Source organism: Desmodus rotundus, chromosome 6, assembly GCF_022682495.2.
Source record: "Desmodus rotundus isolate HL8 chromosome 6, HLdesRot8A.1, whole genome shotgun sequence".
Classification (NCBI taxonomy): domain Eukaryota; kingdom Metazoa; phylum Chordata; class Mammalia; order Chiroptera; family Phyllostomidae; genus Desmodus; species Desmodus rotundus.
In genome coordinates, this window is record NC_071392.1 from 77,391,023 (window position 1) to 77,395,562 (window position 4,540).

Sequence of the window (4,540 nt, forward strand, 5' to 3'; positions counted from 1 at the left end):
TTTACAATGGGGATGGGACTGATGCGTTAGGTCACAAGTCCATGGGCCAGTGTCACTGTTGCTCATTTCTTGGTTTTTATTTCTTAAAGATATTATTTATTTTAGACAGAGGGGAAGAGAAGGAGGGAGGAAGAGAGGGAGAGAAACATCAGTGTGTGGTTGCCTCTCATGTGCCCCCTACTGGGGACCTGGCCCACAGCCCAGGCATGAGCCCTGATCTGGGAATTGAACCAGCGACCCTGTGGTTCACAGGCCGGTGCTCAATCCACTGAGCCACACCAGCCAGGGCTGTCTTTATTTTTATAGATGTAAGTACTGAACAACTTTGTTCACATCAATGAGAGGATGGAAAGAAGGTTTTGTTCTACTCATTATTCAATTCTTTAACTTTCTTCTGATTTTGAAGTAAAAAAATTGCATTGTGATCTATCATCAAAAAATATTTTTAGCCATCTCTGTTAACAACTTGATTACGTTCTCGTCCTATTTTGTAGAAAGTAAAGAATTGAAAGATCACGTGACTTTCCAAAAGTAAGTGGCGTCACTTTTTTTGCACCCGTAAACCAAAGTTTCAAAACTGCTCTGTAGTTTGGTGCCCCCGAGAATCTGACACCTGGAACTAACTTAAGCATCACATGCGGTTCTGGGGGGGTGGGTGGGAAGCACACCTTTCTTCTGTGAAGTGGGAGAAGTGAAATTGTGTGGGGAAGCCTTTGGCAGCTGTTTTCAGGTAGATTAGTTTTAGGGGGGTGGAATATATTTGGAAATTGAGTATTTGGAATGGAAATTGATTTCCTTTGGGACTGGCAGTCCCTAAGCATCCCCAGGACGCTTTTCTGGACCTTCACTTATTTGTTTGAGGTGGGCTTCCTGGAAGAAGCAGCCTTTGCAGCCAGATCATAAGCTCTGTGGATAAAGGCCACGCCTTCCACCATCCTCACAGTGGTGGGGATGGTGCTCAGCAACTTCAAGGTGGATACCAACCAGCTAACATCTGCTGTGTGTTTATAGTAGTGTATGCCTTAGCTCAGTCATTCCATAAATAAACTTGATGAGAAGTTTATTTTCATCAACTCTGTCTCACAGGTGAGTTGCTGAGGACTAGGGGGTCCACAGAACTGGCCCTAGGTTGCATGAGTGGGAGATGTGGGGCTTGGGCTGCAAAGCTTGTGATGGCAACAATCGCTAAAGGGAGTAAGCAGTCCAGAGAGACCTCAGGGCAGACCTTCAACTCCCTTTCACTTCACTCCAGTCGGGGAGACAGATTGCTTTCTGGACGGCAGTGTTGGAAGTGGCACTTGAGAGGAGCAGCATGTGATGGGGGGAGTTAGTCATTGTTTCTGTGCCCTAGTGGCCTCACCTGTGAAGCAGGGAAGGGGATGGTGACAGTGAAGATGATGATGGCGACCATCCCTACCGCATGAGGGAGCCAGCGGCCCCGCCGGGCACTTCCAGCTCTTTCTAGCGCTTTCTTCTGTTTGGGCCAAACGTCTCCCCGCCCCCCTTGTCCACTAAACACTCGTCGCAACAAGCCTTCAGCTCTTTGATGTTCGAATCTCTCTTCCCTTTGTTGTCTCTTTTCCAGGATAAGACTCATAAGTTCTTTTTAAAATGAGATTTATAATTTTAATACTTCTTATCCTCCTGATCACCCTCCTTTGGATATATTCTCATTTGTCAAACTGACTTCCAAAATAATGGCGTCCAGATTTTATCGCCACATTCCAGAGGTGGTTGTACCAGGGCAGAGTGCTGTGAAATTGCTCTTTCCCCTGATGCCATCTATAAGCACTTAATAGTTTCCCAGCATCCTCACCATGGACTCTGTCAACTTCCATTCCGTTAGCGCCCATGGGCTACGAGGCGAGTCTGCTGCAAACCCGATCGCCCATCCCGTCCTATGATTTTGCGATGGACAGTCTGTAAACTTGGCTATGGGACTTCACATCTACCACTGAAATTTTGTTTTCTTAAGTTTGCTTTATTGTCTGTGGAGTGAAGAAACGGTTCCAGGCCTGAAGAAATCAGTGCCACAAAGTCATAGACTGGGAGGCTGAGTGAGGAGGCAGCAAGGCGACCCTCTTCGTGCGTCCCCCCTCCCCCGCCTCTGTGGGTGAGGACACGCAGGCAGGAGGTGGGGCAAGGCCAGACCCCTGTCATCACCTCGGACACGGGGTTCTCAGAGCTTGGAGAAGGAGACACTCTTCAGTTCCTTCTCCTCCATCACTGCCTGGACGACTTAATGTCCGGGGTTTGCAGCATGTTCCTGCTCTAGGATGTGATGCAGCTGAGGTCCTCGGCTACAGAACGGTAGTGGGAGTAGAGCAAGTTGACTTTGGGGCCCTGCCCCACCACCAGGCTCTTACTGGAAATCTCAGCCATGTCAGGCATGCCCTCCTTGACGGGGATACTCTGCTGACCAGCCTACTGCCCGGGGCCTCACCACGCATCATCTCCTGGGCGGCGAAGGCCAGCTCGTTGACCAGCCTCTGGTTCCCGAGGACCCTGGGCAGATGCTGCAGCACTCCCACATTGGCTGCCAAACCCACACCCACCTCCTTCACCTGAAAGAAAGCATCCTGGGCACAGTGCTGGGGTCACAGGCAGTGTGGTGAGGTCCACGCCTCCGCCAGTGCAGCCCCCGTGGATATGGTGGCCATCACCGGTTTAGGGCACTTCCGATGACACTGAAGGAAGGTCTCTTGGTATCTGGTGATGAGGCTGGGGAGGTGCCAGCTCACAGGGGCCACACCTCCTCTTCGAGGCCAAAGGAGGTCTGAAGGCACGTCCTTGAGGTTGACACCTGCAGTGACATACGTCCAGCACCTGAGGCCACCACAGCCCGCCAGTCAGCGCCTTGTGCTACCTTGTGGAAGCCCTTCACCACCTCGTGCCAGGAGGCCTTGTTCATGGCCTTCCTCTTCTCGGACTGGCTTGCCTGAACATGTAGGATGTGTCTCTGGGCAGCTGTCACCCAAAGGGACTCAGAGCTGTGGGGTGGATCTTCACCGGCGGCTGCTCTAAAGTCCTCATCTAGGGCAGAGGAGCCCATGGGGCCAAGGCTAAGGTTGAGACCCAGGTAGGTGAGGGCAGTCAGTCCCCATGTCAACAGGTGGCAGAGCCTGCCAGAAGCTTCCATTATCCCTGCTCTGGCTACTGAGTCTTTGGAGTAACCAGACAGGAGGAGGCCAAAGGGGCTGGCAGGAAGGCAGCCCTGGGGAGGGCATTGAACCAGAGGCCTACCTACCTCTGAAATTCCATCTCAATGACCACAGTCCTTATTCCAGCTTTCCCCAGGGATGTGGAATCCTGCGTTCCTTCATTGCCGAGGGGAGTGCAGCATGTGGTCGTGTAAGGGGAATAGGATGGCCTACGGGGATGGGCACTGAATTCGTGGTGTTGCAAACGTACCCAAGCGAGTTTGAGGTTCTTTTTGGTTGCTATCAGTCACTTCCGTTAATTTCGAGACAGACGAAGGATACTGTTTTTTCCCCACCCTCTCTGTTAGACTTTGGGCCTGGTCGTATGTGTCAGTGAGAGTAAGTCTCAGACTGGATTCTGTTACACGCACAAATTTCTATTAGCAAACAAGCGCACAAGCATCATCACCAGCCCACGACCGTGAGCTCTGTGACAGCCCAGCCCCCATTCTTCTAAGCATTCTGCACAGTGACTGGGATAGATAAAGCAACGCTTGGGCAGAGGGTTCAGCTAACTGTCTTGTTGGGATGAGGTGACAAACCTCTACAAGCACAAACGGCCCGTAAGGCCTGGGGTGCGGTTCCACACGGAGGGGCCACCAGGCAGGCGGGTTCTTCTGCCCCGTTCACACATGGGTAGGATGCTGGTGGTCTGTGTTTGGCCAGTTTGTAATACTGAACAGCATTTATTTCAGCAACAAAAGTACTTTGTAACATTCATTATTCTAGTGAACAGAAGTGGTAGTGTTGATGGGAAATTACGTGGGTGGGAGTGCTCGTAAGTAGCTGCCTCTTCAGTGGGGGGTTTTCCAGAGAGTGTTCTAACTGCTGCGAGCTGCTGGGGTGTGTGTGTCCCGTTAGGGAACTTTAGACGTGGAACGGCCTCCCCCAGGCTATCCCTGGGTACCTGCCACCTATGTAGTCGTGAGGGTTAATGTTCGGTGTCAACTTGACTTGGCCATGGGGTGCCCAGATGTTTAGTTAAGCGTCATTTCTGGGTGCGTCTGGGTGGGTGTTTCTGAGTGAGATTAACATTTGAGGTGGTAGACTGAGTAACGCAGACCGTCCTCCCTACTTTAGGGTGAGGTGGGCCTCATCCAATATGTTGAAGATCCAAGTGGAACAAAAAGGCTGAATTAGAGGGAACTTCTACTGCCTGACCTGGTGAGCCACGACCTGGGTCTTTTTCTGTCTTCAGACTGGAACTGAAAACTGGTTCTTCTTGGCTTTTGGACTGTAATGTCCTTGAAGCTCCTGGGTCTCTACCAGGCTGGCTACAGATCTTGGACTTCTTATCCTCGATAATTGTATGGACCAATTCCTTGTAATACATCTCTTTA

At 51.0% G+C, this 4,540-nt stretch overlaps 1 pseudogene; it reads right to left on the minus strand.

The window, feature by feature from the left end:
- Positions 1–2,179: 2,179 nt before the first annotated feature.
- On the minus strand, positions 2,180–3,139 carry LOC112299839 (delta(3,5)-Delta(2,4)-dienoyl-CoA isomerase, mitochondrial pseudogene; annotated as a pseudogene).
- Between the last annotated feature and the right edge of the window lie 1,401 nt (positions 3,140–4,540).